This window comes from Rhinichthys klamathensis, unplaced genomic scaffold (assembly GCF_029890125.1).
Source record: "Rhinichthys klamathensis goyatoka isolate OS25496 unplaced genomic scaffold, OSU_Roscu_1.1 h1tg000036l_1, whole genome shotgun sequence".
In the NCBI taxonomy this organism is placed as follows: domain Eukaryota; kingdom Metazoa; phylum Chordata; class Actinopteri; order Cypriniformes; family Leuciscidae; genus Rhinichthys; species Rhinichthys klamathensis.
This window is the reverse complement of record NW_026606584.1, coordinates 8,089,286-8,110,828: the sequence shown is the minus strand read 5'-3', so window position 1 is coordinate 8,110,828 and position 21,543 is coordinate 8,089,286.

Below are 21,543 nucleotides of genomic sequence, written 5' to 3'. Positions count from 1 at the left end.
CTATTATCATGCTAGCATGATTAGCATGTTGTTAGCATTATGCTAGCATTATTAGCATGTTGCTAGCATGATTAGCATGTTGCTAGCATGATGTTAGCATGATTAGCATTTTGCTAGCATGTTGCTAGCATGATTAGCATGTTGCTAGCATGTTGCTAGCATGATGCTAGCATGATTAGCATGTTGCTAGCATGATGATTAGCATGTTGCTAGCATGATGCTAGCATGATTAGCATTTTGCTAGCATGTTGGTAGCATGATTAGCATGTTGCTAGCATGATGCTAGCATGATTAGCATGTTGCTAGCATGATGATTAGCATGTTGCTAGCATGTTGCTAGCATGATTAGCATTTTGCTAGCATGTTGCTAGCATGATGCTAGCATGATTAGCATGTTGTTAGCATCATGCTAGCATAATTAGCATGTTGTTAGCATCATGCTACCAACATACTAGCATGATTAGCATGTTTACTAGCATGATGTTAGCATGATTAGCATTTTGCTAGCATGTTGCTAGCATGATGCTAGCATGATTAGCATGTTGCTAGCATGATGCTAGCATGATTAGCATGTTGCTAGCATGATGATTAGCATGTTGCTAGCATGTTGCTAGCATGATTAGCATTTTGCTAGCATGTTGCTAGCATGATGCTAGCATGATTAGCATGTTGTTAGCATCATGCTAGCATAATTAGCATGTTGTTAGCATCATGCTACCAACATACTAGCATGATTAGCATGTTTACTAGCATGATGTTAGCATGATTAGCATTTTGCTAGCATGTTGCTAGCATGATGCTAGCATGATTAGCATGTTGCTAGCATCATGCTAGCATGATTAGCATGTTGCTAGCATCATGCTAGCATGATTAGCATGTTTGCTAGCATGTTTGTAGCTAGATGCTAGCATGATTAGCATGTTGCTAGCATCATGCTAGCATGATTAGCATGTTGCTAGCTTCATGCTAGCATGATTAGCATGTTTCTAGCATCATGCTAGCATGATTAGCATGTTGCTAGCATCATGCTAGCATGATTAGCATGTTTTTAGCATCATGCTAGCATGATTAGCATGTTTCTAGCATCATGCTAGCATGATTAGCATGTTGCTAGCATCATGCTAGCATCATGCTAGCATGATTAGCATGTTTGCTAACATGTTTGTAGCTAGATGCTAGCATGATTAGCATGTTGCTAGCATCATGCTAGCATGATTAGCATGTTGCTAGCATCATGCTAGCATGATTAGCATGTTTCTAGCATCATGCTAGCATGATTAGCATGTTGCTAGCATCATGCTAGCATGATTAGCATGTTGCTAGCATCATGCTAGCATGATTAGCATGTTTGCTAGCATGTTTGTAGCCAGATACTAGCAAGATTAGCATGTTGCTAGCATCATTTAGCACTTAACTAATCGATATTAGCATGTAGCTATTCACAGCTAGCATGTTTAGCATGTTGAAAGTCCTGTGTGTTAACATGAGTCAAAAGACCCAACCCCCATCGCGATACAATGTTCTGATGCTGAGATATAGCTGTTACAAAATGGTTGCTAGGGTACTCTGTTTGGTTGCTAGGGAGTGGCTTGGCAGCTGCCAATCATGAAACTCCAAAGGCTGCTTGTCAGTATGAATGATATAAACCAACCCCCATCGCGATACAATGTTCTGATGCTGAGATATAGCTGTTACAAAATGGTTGCTAGGGTACTATGTTTGGTTGCTAGGGAGTGGCTTGGCAGCTGCCAATCATGAAACTCCAAAGGCTGCTTGTCAGTATGAATGATATAAACCAACTCCCATGCCTCTGTGACATTCAGAATGGAAGATATCCCTCTTTGGATTTTGGTTGCTAAGGTGCTCGACAATGGTTGCTAGGGCGTGGCTAGGAAGTGTTGAGGTCATTCATGATTGGCTGTTTGCTACCCCGAGTCAAACGAGACCACCCTCGTGTTTCTATGACACTTCTATCCGGAGATATCCCTTCCATCTCTTTCAATGGAAGTCTATGGAACTTGTTGCTAAGGTGCTCTAAATGGTTGCTAGGGCGTGGCTTAAAAGCTTAACAATGATCCTGAGAGACTGATTGGTCGTCTGAGTAAAATGAGCCCGCCCCTTTGTCTCTACGACACTGGGATCCAGAGTTATGTTCAATATAAAAGCGGTTTCTATGGTGTAGGACGGCCCATTTCATGGGCCGTCCTACACCATAGTAAGTCAATGGGGCAACTTTGGGCCCCTCCTGCCCCCCAGGGGTGCAACTTTTACCCCATTGTGTGGTATGTACTTACAGAGCCTGTCAGCCTCTTCAAATGTGGTAAATTACAGGTTTCTGCGACATCCTCGTTCCGACCTACGACTCGTCAAAGTTTGACGCAATGTTAAGTCTATGGGATTTTTCGGCCGGTTTTTCGCCCCTGGGGCGAACATCGTACCCCCGATCGCTTATAAAAGTCATAGCACACCATTCCCGAACAGGCCGCACGTTTTGACACCTCATTCATGGGTCTGTGACAAAAACTGCGGGAGGAGTAGCGCGTCAAAAAGTGGCCAGAAGAATAAGAATAAGAACTAGAATGTACATTTCCAGAAGAAAATGTGAAGTGGTGCTTGCAGTGGCAAAACTCGCCGCTCGGTTGCTAGGATGTGGTACATGATTGCATACGAGCCAACAACCATGTCTGTACGATGTTCTGGTGCCGAGATATGGATTATTCATGTGTTCAGGTGGTTACTAGGGTACCCTATATGGTTGCTATGGTGTGCTTATACAGTTTATGAGATGATATTTAAAGATTAGTTGACAGTCTGAGTCAAAAAAGCCAAACTCCATGTTTCTACTATTTTCTGGAGCTGAAATATGGCTTGGAAATGTAGTTTTATGGTTGCTAGGGTGGCATAAGTGGTTGCTAGGGCGTAGCCATGAAGTTATTATGTCACTACTTATTGGCTTCTTGATAGGCCGAGTCAAAAGAGCCCAACCCCAAGTCTCCATGACCTTCTGGTCAAAAGATATGATCTCACAAATTTTGTGCCAATGTTAAGTCTATGGGACTTTTTTCGTCCAATTTATCGCCCGCCGGACGATCATCGTACAACCGATCGCTTAGAAAAGTCATAGCACACCTCTCCTCAATGAACCGGTCGATTTGACACCTCTCTCATGGGTCTACGACAAAAGGTGCGGGAGGAGTAGCGTGCCGAAGTTTTGTCTAGGTGAATAGTAATCACAATACTAGAATGTACATTTCCAGAAGAAAATGTGAAGTGGTGCTTGCAGTGGCAAAACTCGCCGCTCGGTTGCTAGGGTGCGGTTAGCTAGTTTTTACCAAGATGCTAGCATGATTAGCATGTTGCTAGTATCATGCTAGCATGATTAGCATGTTGTTAGCATTATGCTAGCATTATTAGCATGTTGCTAGCATGATTAGCATGATGCTAGCATGATGCTAGCATGATGCTAGCATGATTAGCATGTTGCTAGCATGTTGCTAGCATGATGCTAGCATGATTAGCATGTTGCTAGCATCATGCTAGCATGATTAGCATGTTGTTAGCATCATGCTAGCATCATGCTAGCATGATTAGCATGTTGTTAGCATCATGCTACCAACATGCTAGCATGATTAGCATGTTGCTAGCATGATGCTAGCATGATTAGCATGTTGCTAGCATGATGCTAGCAAAAATAAGCATGTTGCAAACATGTTTTAGCTAGATGCTAGCATGATTAGCATATTGCTAGCATCATGCTAGCATGTTTAGCATGTTGCTAGCATGTTGCTAGCATGGTTGCTAAGGTGTTACTAGGTGGTTGCTAGGGTATTATGGGTGGTTGCTAGGCGGTTGCTAGGGTGTTCTGGGTGGTTGCTATGGTGTTGCTATGCGGTTGCTAGGGTATTCTGGGTGGTTGCTAGGCGGTTGCTAGGGTGTTCTGGGTGGTTGCTAGGGTGTTGCTAGGGGGTTGCTAGGGTGTTCTGGTTGGTTGCTAGGGTGTTAGTAGGCGGTTGCTAGGGTGTTCTGGGTGGTTGCTAGGGTGTTGCTAGGCGGTTCTGGGTGGTTGCTATGTTGTTGCTATGCGGTTGCTAGGGTATTCTGGGTGGTTGCTAAGGTGTTTTGGGTGGTTGCTAGGCGGTTGCTAGGGTGTTCTGGGTGGTTGCTAGGGTGTTCTGAGTGGTTGCTAGGGTGTTGCTAGGTGGTTGCTAGGGTATTCTGGGTGGTTGCTAGGGTGTTGCTAGGTGGTTGCTAGGGTATTCTGGGTGGTTGCCAGGGTGTTGCTAGGCGGTTGCTAGGGTATTCTGGGTGGTTGCTATGGTGTTGCTAGGCGGTTGCTAGGGTGTTTTGGGTGGTTGCTAGGGTGTTTTAGGTGGTTGCTATGGTATTCTGGATGGTTGCTATGGTGTTACTAGGTGGTTGGTAGTGTTCACATTTGGTTACTATAGAGTTTTTATAATGTTCATGGCATGATTTAGCACTTAGCTAATCAATATTAGCATGTAGCTATTCACAGCTAGCATGTTTAGCATGTTGAAAGTCCTGTGTGCCAGCATGAGTCAAAAGACCCAACCCCCATCTCTATACGATGTTCTGATGCAGAGATATTGGTCTTGCAAAATGGTTGCTAGGGTACTCTGTTTGGTTGCTAGGGAGTGGCTTGGCAGCTGCCAATCATGAAGCTCCAAAGTCAATGTGAATGTATAAACCAACCCCCATCTCTATACGATGTTTTGATGCAGAGATATAGGTCTTGCAAAATGGTTGCTAGGGTACTCTGTTTGGTTGCTAGGGAGTGGCTTGGCAGCTGCCTATCATGAAACTCCAAAGGCTGCTTGTCAGTATGAATGATATAAACCAACTCCCACGCCTTTGTGACATTCAGAATGGAAGATATCCCTTTTTGGATTTTGGTTGCTAAGGTGCTCGACAATGGTTGCTAGGGCGTGGGCAGTAAGTGTTGAGGTGATTCAGGATTGGCTGTTTGCTGGCCCGAGTCAAACGAGCCCACCCTCATGTTTCTATGACACTTATATCCTGAGATATCCCTTTGATCTCTTTCAATGGAAGTCTATGGAACTTGTTGCTAAGGAGCTCTAAATGGTTGCTAGGGCGTGGCTTGATAGCTTCACAATGATCCTGAGAGACTGATTGGCCGTCTGAGTAAAATGAGCCCGCCCCCTTGTCTCTACGACACTGTGATCCAGAGTTATGTTCAATATAAAAGCGGTTTCTATGGTGTAGGACGGCCCATTTCATGGGCCGTCCTACACCATAGTAAGTCAATGGGGCAACTTTGGGCAGCTCCTGCCCCACAGGGGTGCAACTTTTACCCCATTGTGTGGTATATTCTTACAGAGCCTGTCAGCCTCTTCAAATGTGGTAAATTACACGTTTCTGCGACATCCTCGTTCCGAGCTACGACTCGTCAAAGTTTGACGCAATGTTAAGTCTATGGGATTTTTCGGCCGGTTTTTCGCCCCTGGGGCGAACATCGTACCCCCGATCCCTTATAAAAGTCATAGCACACCATTCCCGAACAGGCCGCACGTTTTGACACCTCATTCATGGGTCTGTGACAAAAACTGCGGGAGGAGTAGCGCGTCAAAAAGTGTCCAGAATAATAATAATAATAAGTATGCACAATAACACTAGTGTTGCTTTGCCATAGGCAAGCACCACTAACTAGAATGTACATTTCCAGAAGAAAATGTGAAGTGGTGCTTGCAGTGGCAAAACTCGCCGCTCGGTTGCTAGAGTGTGGTACATTATTGCATACGAGCCAACAACCATGTCTGTACGATGTTCTGCTGCTGAGATATGGCTAATTCATGTGTTTGTATGGTTACTAGGGTTCCCTATATGGTTGCTATGGTGTGCTTATACAGTTTATGAGATGATATTTAAAGACTAGTTGACAGTCTGAGTCAAAAAAGGCAAACTCCATGTTTCTTCTATTTTCTGGAGCTGAGATAATGGCTTGAATATGTTGTTTTATGGTTGCTAGGCTGCCCTAAGTGGTTGCTAGGGCGCGAATATGAAGTTATTATGTCACTACTTATTGGCTGCTTGATAGGCCGAGTCAAAAGAGCCCATTCCCAAGTCTCTATGACCTTCTGGTCAAAAGATATGATCTCACAAATGTTGTGCCAATGTTAAGTCTATGGGAATTTTTTCGTCCGATTTATCGCCCGCTGAACGAACATCGTACAACCGATCACTTAGAAAAGTCATAGCACACCTCTCCTCAATGAGCCGGTCGATTTGACACCTCATTCATGGGTCTACGACAAAAAATGCGGGAGGAGTAGCGTGCCGAAGTTTTGTCTAGGTGAATAGTAATCACAATACTTGAATGTACATTTCCAGAAGAAAATGTGAAGTGGTGCTTGCAGTGGCAAAACTCGCCGCTCGGTTGCTAGGGTGTGTATAGCTAGTTTTTAGTAAGATGCTAACAAAATAAGCATAATGATAGCATGATTAGCATGTTGCTAGCATCATGCTACTGTGTCTTTAGCATGATGCTAACATGATTAGCAGGTTGCTAGCATGTTTGTAGCTAGATGCTAGCATGATTAGCATGTTGCTAGCATCATGCTAGCATGATTAGCATGTTGCTAGCATCATGCTAGCATGATTAGCATGTTGCTAGCATTATGCTAGCATGATTAGCATGTTGCTAGCATCATGCTAGCATGATTAGCATGTTTCTAGCATCATGCTAGCATGATTAGCATGTTGCTAACATCATGCTAGCATGATTGGCATGTTGCTAGCATAATGCTAGCATGATTAGCATGTTTCAAGCATCATGCTAGCATGATTAGCATGTTTCTAGCATCATGCTAGCATGATTAGCATGTTGCTAGCATCATGCTAGCATGATTAGCATGTTGCTAGCATCATGCTAGCATGATTAGCATGTTTGTAGCTAGATGCTAGCATGATTAGCATGTTGCTAGCATCATGCTAGCATGATTAGCATGTTTCTAGCATCATGCTAGCATGATTAGCATGTTGCTAGCATCATGCTAGCATGATTAGCATGTTGCTAGCATCATGCTAGCATGATTAGCATGTTGCTAGCATCATGCTAGCATGATTAGCATGTTTGTAGTTAGATGTTAGCATGATTAGCATGTTGCTAGCATCATGTTAGCATGATTAGCATGTTGCTAGCATCATGCTAGCATGATTAGCATGTTGCTAGCATCATGCTAGCATGATTAGCATGTTGCTAGCATCATGCTAGCATGATTAGCATGTTGCTAGCATCATGCTAGCATGATTAGCATGTTGCTAGCATCATGCTAGCATGATTAGCATGTTTGCTAGCATGTTTTTAGCCAGATACTAGCAAGATTAGCATGTTGCTAGCATCATTTAGCACTTAACTAATCGATATTAGCATGTAGCTATTCACAGCTAGCATGTTTAGCATGTTGAAAGTCCTGTGTGTTAACATGAGTCAAAAGACCCAACCCCCATCGCGATACAATGTTCTGATGCTGAGATATAGCTGTTACAAAATGGTTGCTAGGGTACTCTGTTTGGTTGCTAGGGAGTGGCTTGGCAGCTGCCAATCATGAAACTCCAAAGGCTGCTTGTCAGTATGAATGATATAAACCAAACCCCATCGCGATACAATGTTCTGATGCTGAGATATAGCTGTTACAAAATGGTTGCTAGGGTACTATGTTTGGTTGCTAGGGAGTGGCTTGGCAGCTGCCAATCATGAAACTCCAAAGGCTGCTTGTCAGTATGAATGATATAAACCAACTCCCATGCCTCTGTGACATTCAGAATGGAAGATATCCCTCTTTGGATTTTGGTTGCTAAGGTGCTCGACAATGGTTGCTAGGGCGTGGCTAGGAAGTGTTGAGGTCATTCATGATTGGCTGTTTGCTACCCCGAGTCAAACGAGACCACCCTCGTGTTTCTATGACACTTCTATCCGGAGATATCCCTTCCATCTCTTTCAATGGAAGTCGATGGAACTTGTTGCTAAGGTGCTCTAAATGGTTGCTAGGGCGTGGCTTAAAAGCTTAACAATGATCCTGAGAGACTGATTGGTCATCTGAGTAAAATGAGCCCGCCCCTTTGTCTCTACGACACTGTGATCCAGAGTTATGTTCAATATAAAAGCGGTTTCTATGGTGTAGGACGGCCCATTTCATGGGCCGTCCTACACCATAGTAAGTCAATGGGGAAACTTTGGGCAGCTCCTGCACCCCAGGGGTGCAACTTTTACCCCATTGTGTGGTATGTTCTTACAGAGCCTGTCAGCCTCTTCAAATGTGGTAAATTACACATTTCTGCGACATCCTCGTTCCGAGCTACGACTCGTCAAAGTTTGACGCAATGTTAAGTCTATGGGATTTTTCGGCCGGTTTTTCGCCCCTGGGGCGACCATCGTACCCCCGATCCCTTATAAAAGTCATAGCACACCATTCCCGAACAGGCCGCACGTTTTGACACCTCATTCATGGGTCTGTGACAAAAACTGCGGGAGGAGTAGCGCGTCAAAAAGTGGCCAGAAGAATAAGAAGAATAAGAAGAATAAGAAGAATAAGAATAATAAGTATGCACAATAACACTAGTGTTGCTTTGCCATAGGCAAGCACCACTAATAATAAGTATGCACAATAACACTAGTGTTGCTTTGCCATAGGCAAGCACCACTAACTAGAATGTACATTTCCAGAAGAAAATGTGAAGTGGTGCTTGCAGTGGCAAAACTCGCCGCTCAGTTGCTACGGTGTGGTACATGATTGCATACAAGACAACAAACACGTCTGTACGATGTTCTGGTGCTGAGATATGGCTTATTCATGTGTTCAGGTGGTTACTAGGGTACCCTATATGGTTGCTATGGTGTGCTCATACAGTTTATGAGATGATATTTAAAGCCTAGTTGACAGTCTGAGTCAAAAAAGCCAAACTCCATGATTCTACTATTTTCTGGAGCTGAAATATGGCTTGGAAATGTAGTTTTATGGCTGCTAGGGTGCCCTAATTGGTTGCTAGGGCGTGAATATGAAGGTAATATGTCACTACTTATTGGCTGCTTGATAGGCCGAGTCAAAAGAGCCCAACCTCAAGTCTCTATGACCTTCTGGTCAAAAGATATGATCTCACAAATTTTGTGCCAATGTTAAGTCTATGGGACTTTTTTCGTCCAATTTATCGCCAGCCGGACGATCATCGTACAACGGATCGCTTAGAAAAGACATAGCACACCTCTCCTCAATGAACCGGTCGATTTGATACCTCATTCATGGGTCTACGAGAAAACGTGCAGGAGGAGTAGCGTGCCGAAGTTTTGTCTAGGTGAATAGTAATCACAACACTAGAATGTACATTTCCAGAAGAAAATGTGAAGTGGTGCTTGCAGTGGCAAAACTCGCCGCTCGGTTGCTAGCGTGCGGTTAGCTAGTTTTTACCAAGATGCTAGCATGATTAGCATGATTAGCATGTTGCTAGCATCATGCTAGCATGATTAGCATGTTGCTAGCATCATGCTAGCATTATAAGCATGTTACTAGCATGTTTTAGTTAGATTCTCCCATTATGCTAGCATGTTGCTAGCATGATGCTAGCAAAAATAAGAATGTTGCAAACATGTTTTAGTTAGATGCTAGCATTATTTGCATCATGCTAGCATGATTAGCATATTGCTAGCATCATGCTAGCATGATTAGCATATTGCTAGCATCATGCTAGCATGATTAGCATATTGCTAGCATCATGCTAGCATGTTTAGCATGTTGCTAGCATGATGCTAGCATGTTTAGCATGTTGCTAGCATGTTGCTAGCATCTTGCTAGCATGATGCTAGCATGTTTAGCATGTTGCTAGCATGTTGCTAGCATGATGCTAGCATGATTAGCATGTTGCTAGCATGATGCTAGCATGTTTAGCATGTTGCTAGCATGATGCTAGCATGATTAGCATGTTGCTAGCATGATGCTAGCATGATTAGCATGTTGCTAGCATATTGCTAGCATGTTGCTAGCATGATTAGCATGTTGCTAGCATGATGCTAGCATGATGCTAGCATGATTAGCATGTTGCTAGCATGATGCTAGCATGATTAGCATGTTGCTAGCATGATGCTAGCATGATTAGCATGTTGCTAGCATGATGCTAGCATGATTAGCATGTTGCTAGCATGATGCTAGCATGATTAGCATGTTTCTAGCATATTTGTAGCATGACTAGCATGTTGCTACCATGTTACTAGCATGATTAGCATGTTGCTAGCATGATGCTAGCATGATTAGCCTGTTCCTAGCATGTTTGTAGCTAGTTGCTAGCATGATTAGCATGTTTCTAGCATCATGCTAGCATGAATAGCATGTTGCTAGCATTATGCTAGCATGATTAGCATGTTGCTAGCATGATGCTAGCATGTTTAGCATGTTGCTAGCATGGTTGCTAAGGTATTACTAGGTGGTTGCTAGGGTGTTGCTAGGCGGTTGCTAGGGTGTTCTGGGTGGTTGCTAGGGCGTTGCTAGGCAGTTGCTAGGGTATCCTGGGTGGTTGCTAAGCGGTTGCTAGGGTAATTTGTGTGGTTGCTAGGGCATTCCTAGGGTGTTCAGGGTGGTTGCTAGGGTGTTGCTAGGTTGTTGCTAAGGTATTCTGGATGGTTGCTAGGGTGTTCTGGGTGGTTGCTAGGCAGTTGCTAGGGTGTTCTGGGTGGTTGCTGGGCAGTTGCTAGGGTATCCTGGGTGGTTGCTAGGCGGTTGCTAGGGTAATTTGGGTGGTTGCTAGGGCGTTGCTAGGCAGTTGCTAGGGTGTTCTGGGTGGTTGCTAGGGTGTTGCTAGGCAGTTGCTAGGGTATCCTGGGTGGTTGCTAGGCGGTTGCTAGGGTGTTCTGGGTGGTTGCTAGGGCGTTGCTAGGCAGTTGCTAGGGTGTTCTGGGTGGTTGCTAGGGTAATCTGTGTGGTTGCTATGGTGTTACTAGGTGGTTGGTAGTTGTCAAAGATGGTTACTGTTGAGTTTGTAGCATTTTATTGGCATGATTTAGCACTTAGCTAATCAATATTAGCATGTAGCTATTCACTGCTAGCATGTGTAGCATGTAGCAAGTCCTGTTTGCTAGCATGAGTCAAAAGACCCAACCCCCATCTCTATACGATGTTCTGATGCAGAGATATCGGTCTTGCAAAACGGTTGCTAGGGTACACTGTTTGGTTGCTAGGGAGTGGCTTGGCAGCTGCCAATCATGAAGCTCCAAAGTCAATGTGAATGTATAAACCAACCCCCATCTCTATACGATGTTCTGATGCAGAGATGTAGGTCTTGCAAAATGGTTGCTAGGGTACTCTGTTTGGTTGCTAGGGAGTGGCTTGGCAGCTGCCAATCATGAAACTCCAAAGGCTGCTTGTCAGTATGAATGATATAAACCAACTCCCATGCCTCTGTGACATTCAGAATGGACGATATTCCTCTTTGGATTTTGGTTGCTAAGGTGCTCGACAATGGTTGCTAGGGCGTGGCTAGGAAGTGTTGAGGTGATTCATGATTGGCTGTTTGCTGCCCCGAGTCAAACGAGACCACCCTCATGTTTCTATGACAATTGAGTCCAGAGATATCCCTTCGATCTCTTTCAATGGAAGTCTATGGGAGTTGTTGCTAAGGTGCTCTAAATGGTTGCTAGGGCGTGGCTTAATAGCTTCACAATGATCCTGAGAGACTGATTGGTTGTCTGAGTAAAATGAGCCCGCCCTCTTGTCTCTATGACACTGTGATCCAGAGTTATGTTCAATACAAAAGCGGTTTCTATGGTGTAGGACGGCCCATTTCATGGGCCGTCCTACACCATAGTAAGTCAATGGGGCAACTTTGGGCCCCTCCTGCCCCACAGGGGTGCAACTTTTACCCCATTGTGTGGTATGTTCTTACAGAGCCTGTCAGCCTCTTCAAATGTGGCAAATTTCACGTTTCTGCGACATCCTCGTTCCGAGCTACGGCTCGTCAAAGTTTTTCGCAATGTTAAGTCTATGGGATTTTTTTGGGCCGTTTTTCGCCCCTGGAGCGAACATCGTACCCCCGATCCCTTATAAAAGTCATAGCACACCATTCCCGAACAGGCCGCACGTTTTGACACCTCATTCATGGGTCTGTGACAAAAACTGCGGGAGGAGTAGCGCGTCAAAAAGTGGCCAGAAGAATAATAATAAGAAGAAGAAGAAGAAGAAGAATAATAAGTATGTGAGATAACAATAGTGTTGCTTTGCCATAGGCAAGCACCACTAACTAGAATGTACATTTCCAGAAGAAAATGTGAAGTGGTGCTTGCAGTGGCAAAACTCGCCGCTCGGTTGCTAGGGTGTGGTACATGAGTGCATACGAGCCAACAACCAAGTCTGTACGATATTGTGGAGCTGAGATATAGCTTATTCATGTGTTTGTATGGTTACTAGGGTACCCTATATGGTTGCTATGGTGTGCTTATACAGTTTATGAGATGATATTTAAAGACTAGTTGACATTGTGAGTCAAAAAAGCCAAACTCCATGTTTCTAGTATTTTCTGGAGCTGAGATATGGCTTGTAAAGGTTGTTTTATGGTTGCTAGGGTGCCCTAAGTGGTTGCTAGGGCGCCGCTATGAAGTTATTATGTCACTACTTATTGGCTGCTTGATAGGCCGAGTCAAAAGAGCCCAACCCCAAGTCTCTATGACCTTCTGGTGAAAAGATATGATCTCACAAATTTTGTGCCAATGTTAAGTCTATGGGACTTTTTTCGGCCGATTTATCGCCCGCCAGACGAACATCGTACAACCGATCGCTTAGAAAAGACATAGCACACCTCTCCTCAATGAACCGGTAGATTTGACACCTCACTCATGGGTCTACGACAAAAGGTGCGGGAGGAGTAGCGTGCCGAAGTTTTGTCTAGGTGAATAGTAATCACAACACTAGAATGTACATTTCCAGAAGAAAATGTGAAGTGGTGCTTGCAGTGGCAAAACTCGCCGCTCGGTTGCTAGCGTGCGGTTAGCTAGTTTTTACCAAGATGCTAGCATGATTAGCATGTTGCTAGCATCATGCTAGCATGATTAGCATGTTGTTAGCATTATGATAGCATTATTAGCATGTTGCTAGCATGATTAGCATGTTGCTAGCATGATTAGCATGATGTTAGCATGATTACCATTTTGCTAGCATGTTGCTAGCATGATGCTAGCATGATTAGCATGTTGCTAGCATTTTGCTAGCATGATTAGCATGTTGCTAGCATGATGCTAGCATGATTAGCATGTTGTTAGCATCAAGCTAGCATGATTAGCATGTTGCTAGCATTATGCCAGCATGATTAGCATGTTGTTAGCATCATGCTAGCATGATTAGCATGTTGTTATTATCATGCTACCAAGATGCTAGCATGATTAACATGTTGCTAGCATGATGCTAGCAAAAATAAGCATGTTGCAAACATGTTTTAGGTAGATGCTAGCATGATTAGCATATTGCTAGCATCATGCTAGCATGTTTAGCATATTGCTAGCATCATGCTAGCATGTTTAGCATTTTGCTAGCATGATGCTAGCATGGTTGCTAAGGTGTTACTAGGTGGTTGCTAGGGTATTATGGGTGGTTGTTAGGGTGTTGCTAGGCGGTGCTAGGGTGTTTTATGTGGTTGCTATGGTGTTGCTAGGCGGTTGCTATGGTGTTCTGGGTGGTTGCTAGGGTGTTGCTAGGCGGTTGCTAGGGTATTCTGAGTGGTTGCTAGGGTGTTGCTAGGCGGTTGCTAGGGTATTCTGGGTGGTTGCTAGGGTGTTGCTAGGGTGTTCTGGGTGGTTGCTATGGTGTTGCTATGTGGTTGCTAGGGTGTTCTGGGTGGTTGCTAGGGTGTTGCTAGGTGGTTGCTAGGGTGTTCCGGGTGGTTGCTAGGGTGTTGCTAGGCGGTTGCTAGGTTGTTCTGGGTGGTTGCTAGGGGGTTGCTAGGGTGTTTTGGGTGGTTGCTAGGGTGTTGCTAGGTGGTTGCTAGGGTGTTCTGGGTGATTGCTAGGGTGTTGCTAGGCGGTTGCTAGGGTGTTCTGGGTGTTTGCTAGGGTGTTGCTAGGGTGTTTTGGGTGGTTGCTAGGGTGTTGCTAGGTGGTTGCTAGGGTGTTCTGGGTGGTTGCTAGGGTGTTCTGGGTGGTTGCTAGGGTGTTGCTAGGCAGTTGCTAGGGTGTTCTGGGTGGTTGCTATGGTGTTGCTATGTGGTTGCTAGGGTATTCTGGGTGGTTGCTAGGGTGTTTTGGGTGGTTGCTAGGCGGTTGCTAGGGTGTTCTGGGTGGTTGCTAGGGGGTTGCTAGGGTGTTTTGGGTGGTTGCTAGGGTGTTGCTAGGTGGTTGCTAGGGTGTTCTGGGTGGTTGCTAGGTGGTTGCTAGGGTGTTCTGGGTGGTTGCTAGGGTGTTGCTAGGTGGTTGCTAGGGTGTTCTGAGTGGTTGCTAGGGTGTTGCTAGGCGGTTGCTAGGGTGTTCTGGGTGGTTGCTAGGGTGTTGCTAGGTGGTTGCTAGGGTGTTCTGAGTGGTTGCTAGGGTGTTGCTAGGCGGTTGCTAGGGTGTTCTGGGTGGTTGCTAGGCGGTTGCTAGGGTATTCTGGGTGGTTGCTATGGTGTTGCTAGGCGGTTGCTAGGGTGTTTTGGGTGGTTGCTAGGGTGTTTTAGGTGGTTGCTATGGTATTCTGGATGGTTGCTATGGTGTTACTAGGTGGTTGGTAGTGTTCACATTTGGTTACTATAGAGTTTTTATAATGTTCATGGCATGATTTAGCACTTAGCTAATCAATATTAGCATGTAGCTATTCACAGCTAGCATGTTTAGCATGTTGAAAGTCCTGTGTGCTAGCATGAGTCAAAAGACCCAAACCCCATTTCTATACGATGTTCTGATGCAGAGATGTAGGTCTTGCAAAATGGTTGCTAGGGTACTCTGTTTGGTTGCTAGGGAGTGGCTTGGCAGCTGCCAATAATGAAACTCCAAAGGCTGCTTGTCAGTATGAATTATATAAACCAACCCCCATCTCTATACGATGTTCTGATATAGAGATGTAGGTCTTGCAAAATGGTTGCTAGGGTACTCTGTTTGGTTGCTAGGGAGTGGCTTGGCAGCTGCCAATCATGAAACTCCAAAGGCTGCTTGTCAGTATAAATGATATAAACCAACTCCCATGCCTCTGTGACATTCAGAATGGAAGATATCCCTGTTTGGATTTTGGTTGCTAAGGTGCTCGACAATGGTTGCTAGGGCGTGGCCAGTAAGTGTTGAGGTGATTCATGATTGGCTGTTTGCTGCCCCGAGTCAAACTAGCCCACCCTCATGTTTCTATGACTCTTATATTCTGAGATATCCCTTTGATCTCTTTCAATGGAAGTCTATGGAACTTGTTGCTAAGGAGCTCTAAATGGTTGCTAGGGCGTGGCTAGATTGCTTCACAATGATCCTGAAAGACTGATTGGCCGTCTGAGTAAAATGAGCCCGCCCCTTTGTCTCTATGACACTGTGATCCAGAGTTATGTTCAATACAAAATCCCTATGCAATTTACCATAGTAGGAAAAACACATGCATTTCATGGGCCGTCCTACACCATAGTAAGTCAATGGGGCAACTTTGGGCCCCTCCTGCCCCTCAGGGGTGCAACTTTTACCCCATTGTGTGGTATGTTCTTACAGAGCCTGTCAGCCTCTTCAAATGTGGCAAATTTCACGTTTCTGCGACATCCTCGTTCCGAGCTACGACTCGTCAAAGTTTTTCGCAATGTTAAGTCTATGGGATTTTTTTGGGCCGTTTTTCGCCCCTGGGGCGACCATCGTACCCCCGATCTCTTAGAAAAGTCATAGCACACCATTCCCGAACAGGCCGCACGTTTTGACACCTCATTCATGGGTCTGTGACAAAAACTGCGGGAGGAGTAGCGCGTCAAAAAGTGGCCAGAAGAATAATAATAACTAGAATGTACATTTCCAGAAGAAAATGTGAAGTGGTGCTTGCAGTGGCAAAACTCGCCGCTCGGTTGCTAGAGTGTGGTACATTATTGCATACGAGACAACAACCATGTCTGTACGATGTTCTGGAGCTGAGATATGGCTTATTAATGTGTTCAGGTGGTTACTAGGGTACTCTATATGGTTGCTATGGTGAGCTTATACAGTTTATGAGATGATATTCAAAGACTAGTTGACAGTCTAAGTCAAAAAAGCGAAACTCCATGTTTCTACTATTTTCTGGAGCTGAAATATGGCTTGGAAATGTAGTTTTGTGGTTGCTAGGGTGCCCTAAGTGGTTGCTAGGGCACGGCTATGAAGTTATTATATCACTACTTAATGACTTCTTGATAGGCCGAGGCAAAAGAGCACAACCCCAAGTCTCTATGACCTTCTGGTAAAAAGATATGATCTCACAAATTTTGTGCCAATGTTAAGTCTATGGGACTTTTTTCGGCTAATTTATCGCCCGCCGGACGAACATCGTACAACCGATCGCTTAGAAAAGACATAGCACACCTCTCCTCAATGAGCCGGTCGATTTAACACCTCATTCATGGGTCTACGAAAAAACGTGCGGGAGGAGTAGCGTGCCGAAGTTTTATCTAGGTGAATAGTAATCACAACACTAGAATGTACATTTCCAGAAGAAAATGTGAAGTGGTGCTTGCAGTGGCAAAACTCGCCGCTCGGTTGCTAGGGTGTTGTACATTATTGCATACGAGCCAACAACCATGTCTGTACGATATTGTGGAGCTGAGATATGGCTTATTCATGTGTTTGTATGGTTACTAGGGTTCCCTATATGGTTGCTATGGTGTGCTTATACAGTTTATGAGATGATATTTAAAGACCAGTTGACAGTCTGAGTCAAAAAAGTTGAACTCCATGTTTCTACTATTTTCTGGAGCTGAAATATGGCTTGCAAATGTTGTTTTATGGTTGCTAGGGTGCCCTAAGTGGTTGCTAGGGCACGGCTATGAAGTTATTATGTCACTACTTATTGGCTTCTCTATGGGCTGAGTCAAAAGAGCCTAACCCCAAGTCTCTATGACCTTCTGGTGAAAAGATATGATTTCACAAATGTTGTGCCAATGTTAAGTCTATGGGACTTTTTTCGGCTGATTTATCGCCCGCCGGACGAACATTGTACAACTGATCGCTTAGAAAAGACATAGCACACCTCTCATCAATGAACCGGTCGATTTGATACCTCATTCATGGGTCTACGAGAAAAGGTGCGGGAGGAGTAGCGTGCCGAAGTTTTGTCTAGGTGAATAGTAATCACAACACTAGAATGTACATTTCCAGAAGAAAATGTGAAGTGGTGCTTGCAGTGGCAAAACTCGCCGCTCGGTTGCTAGCGTGCGGTTATCTAGTTTTTACCAAGATGCTAGCATGATTAGCATGTTGCTAGCATCATGCTAGCATGATTAGCATGTTGTTAGCATTATGCTAGCATTATTAGCATGTTGCTAGCATGATGTTAGCATGATTAGCATTTTGCTAGTATGTTGCTAGCATGATTAGCATGTTTATAGCATGTTGCTAGCATGATGCTAGCATGATTAGCATGTTGCTAGCATGATGCTAGCATGATTAGCATGTTGTTAGCATCATGCTATCATGATTAGCATGTTGTTAGCATCATGCTACCAACATGCTAGCATGATTAGCATGTTGTTAGCATTATGCTACCATTATTAGCATGTTGCTAGCATGATTAGCATGTTGCTAGCATGATGTTAGCATGATTAGCATTTTGCTAGCATGTTGCTAGCATGATGCTAGCATGATTAGCATGTTTATAGCATGTTGCTAGCATGATTAGCATGTTGCTAGCATGATGCTAGCATGATTAGCATGTTGCTAGCATGGTTGCTAAGGTGTTACTAGGTGGTTGCTAGGGTATTATGGGTGGTTGCTAGGGCGTTGCTAGGCGGTTGCTAGGGTGTTCTGGGTGGTTGCTATGGTGTTGCTAGGCGGTTGCTAGGGTATTCTGGGTGGTTGCTAGGGTGTTTTGGGTGGTTGCTAGGTGGTTGCTAGGGTGTTTTGGGTGGTTGCTAGGGCGTTGCTAGATGGTTGCTAGGGTGTTCTGGGGGGTTGCTATGCGGTTGCTAGGGCGTTGCTAGGCGGTTGCTAAGGTAATGTGGTTGGTTGCTAGGAAGTTGCTAGGTGGTTGCTATGGTGTCCTGGGTGGTTGCTAGGCGGTTGCTAGGGTGTTCTGGTGGTTGCTAGGGCGTTGCTAGGCAGTTGCTAGGGTGTTGCTAGGGTAATCTGGGTGGTTGCTATGGTGTTACTAGGTGGTTGGTAGTTGTCAATGATGGTTACTGTTGAGTTTGTAGCATTTTATTGGCATGATTTAGCACTTAGCTAATCAATATTAGCATGTAGCTATTCACTGCTAGCATGTGTAGGATGTAGCAAGTCCTGTTTGCTAGCATGAGTCAAAAGAGCCAACCCCCATCTCTATACGATGTTCTGATACAGAGATATAGGTCTTGCAAAACGGTTGCTAGGGTACTCTGTTTGGTTGCTAGGGAGTGGCTTGGCAGCTGCCAATCATGAAGCTCCAAAGTGAATGTGAATGTATAAACCAACCCCCATCTCTATACGATGTTTTAAAGCAGACATATAGGTCTTGCAAAATGGTTGCTAGGGTACTCTGTTTGGTTGCTAGGGAGTGGCTTGGCAGCTGCCAATCATGAAGCTCCAAAGGCTGCTTGTCAGTATAAATGATATAAACCAACTGCCATGCCTCTGTGACATTCAGAATGGAAGATATCCCTGTTTGGATTTTGGTTGCTAAGGTGCTCGACAATGGTTGCTAGGGCGTGGCCAGTAAGTGTTGAGGTGATTCAGGATTGGCTGTTTGCTGGCCCGAGTGAAACGAGCCCACCCTCATGTTTCTATGACACTTATATCCTGAGATATCCCTTTGATCTGTTTCAATGGAAGTCTATGGAACTTGTTGCTAAGGAGCTCTAAATGGTTGCTAGGGCGTGGCTTGATAGCTTCACAATGATCCTGAGAGACTGATTGGCTGTCTGAGTAAAATGAGCCCGCCCCTTTGTCTCTATGACACTGTGATCCAGAGTTATGTTCAATACAAAATCCCTATGCAATTTACCATAGTAGGAAAAACACATGCATTTCATGGGCCGTCCTACACCATAGTAAGTCAATGGGGCAACTTTGGGCCCCTCCTGCCCCTCAGGGGTGCAACTTTTACCCCATTGTGTGGTATGTTCTTACAGAGCCTGTCAGCCTCTTCAAATGTGGCAAATTTCACGTTTCTGCGACATCCTCGTTCCGAGCTACGGCTCGTCAAAGTTTTTCGCAATGTTAAGTCTATGGGATTTTTTTGGGCCGTTTTTCGCCCCTGGGGCGACCATCGTACCCCCGATCTCTTAGAAAAGTCATAGCACACCATTCCCGAACAGGCCGCACGTTTTGACACCTCATTCATGGGTCTGTGACAAAAACTGCGGGAGGAGTAGCGCGTCAAAAAGTGGCCAGAAGAATAAGAAGAATAAGAATAATAAGTATGTGAGATAACAATAGTGTTGCTTCGCCATAGGCAAGCACCACTAACTAGAATGTACATTTCCAGAAGAAAATGTGAAGTGGTGCTTGCAGTGGCAAAACTCGCCGCTCGGTTGCTAGAGTGTGGTACATGATTGCATACGAGCCAACAAACATGTCTGTACGATGTTCTGGTGCTGAGATATGGCTTATTCATGTGTTCAGGTGGTTACTAGGGTACTCTATATGGTTGCTATGGTGTGCTTATACAGTTTATGAGATGATATTTAAAGACTAGTTGACAGTCTAAGTCAAAAAAGCCAAACTCCATGTTTCTACTATTTTCTGGAGCTGAAATATGGCTTGGAAATGTAGTTTTATGGTTGCTAGGGTGCCCTAAGTGGTTGCTAGGGCGCGGCTATGAAGTTATTGTATCACTACTTATTGGCTGCTTGATAGGCCGAGTCAAAAGAGCCCAACCCCAAGTCTCTGTGACCTTCTAGTCAAAAGATATGATCTCACAAATGTTGTGCCAATGTTAAGTCTATGGGAATTTTTTCGTCCGATTTATCGGCTGCTGAACGAACATCGTACAACCGATCACTTAGAAAAGTCATAGCACACCTCTCCTCAATGAGCCAGTCGATTTGACACCTCATTCATGGGTCTACGAGAAAACGTGCGGGAGGAGTAGCGTGCCGAAGTTTTGTCTAGGTGAATAGTAATCACAATACTAGAATGTACATTTCCAGAAGAAAATGTGAAGTGGTGCTTGCAGTGGCAAAACTCGCCGCTCGGTTACTAGGGTGTTCTGGGTGGTTGCTAGGGTGTTCTGGATGGTTGCTAGGGAGTTGCTAGGTGGTTGCTAGGGTGTTCTGAGTGGTTGCTAGGACGTTGCTAGGCGGTTGCTAGGATATTCTGGGTGGTTGCTAGGGCGTTGCTAGGCGGTTGCTAGGGTATTCTGTGTGGTTGCTAGGGCATTGTTAGGCGGTTGCTATGGTGTTCTGGGTGGTTGCTAGGCGGTTGCTAGGGTATTCTTGGTGGTTGCTATGGTGTTGCTAGGCGGTTGCTAGGGTTTTCTGGGTGGTTGCTAGGGCGTTGCTAGGCAGTTGCTAGGGTATCCTGGGTGGTTGCTAGGCGGTTGCTAGGGTATTCTGGGTGGTTGCTAGGGTGTTGCTAGGTGGTTGCTAAGGTATTCTGGATGGTTGCTAGGGTGTTGCTAGGCGGTTGCTAGGGTGTTCTGGGTGGTTGCTAGGGTATTCTGGGTGGTTGCTAAGCAGTTTCTAGGGTGTTCTGGGTGGTTGCTAGGGCGTTGCTAGGCAGTTGCTAGGGTATCCTGGGTGGTTGCTAGGGTAATCTGGGTGGTTGCTAGGCAGTTGCTAGTGTATCCTGGGTGGTTGCTAGGCGGTTGCTAGGCGGTTGCTAGGGTGTTCTGGGTGGTTGCTAGGGCGTTGCTAGGCAGTTGCTAGGGTGTTCTGGGTGGTTGCTAGGGCATTGCTAGGCAGTTGCTAGGGTATCCTGGGTGGTTACTAGGTGGTTGCTAGGGTGTTCTGGGTGGTTGCTAGGGCGTTGCTAGGCAGTTGCTAGGGTGTTCTGGGTGGTTGCTAGGGTGTTGCTAGGGTAATCTGGGTGGTTGCTATGGTGTTACTAGGTGGTTGGTAGTTGTCAAAGATGGTTACTATTGAGTTTGTAGCATTTTATTGGCATGATTTAGCACTTAGCTAATCAATATTAGCATGTAGCTATTCACTGCTAGCATGTGTAGCATGTAGCAAGTCCTGTTTGCTAGCGTGAGTCAAAAGAGCCAACCCCCATCTCTATACGATGTTCTGATGCAGAGATATTGGTCTTGCAAAACGGTTGCTAGGGTACTATGTTTGGTTGCTAGGGAGTGGCTTGGCAGCTGCCAATCATGAAACTCCAAAGGCTTCTTGTCAGTAAGAATGATATAAACCAACTCCCACGCCTTTGTGACATTCAGAATGGAAGATATCCCTGTCTGGATTTTGGTTGCTAAGGTGCTTGACATAGGTTGCTAGGGA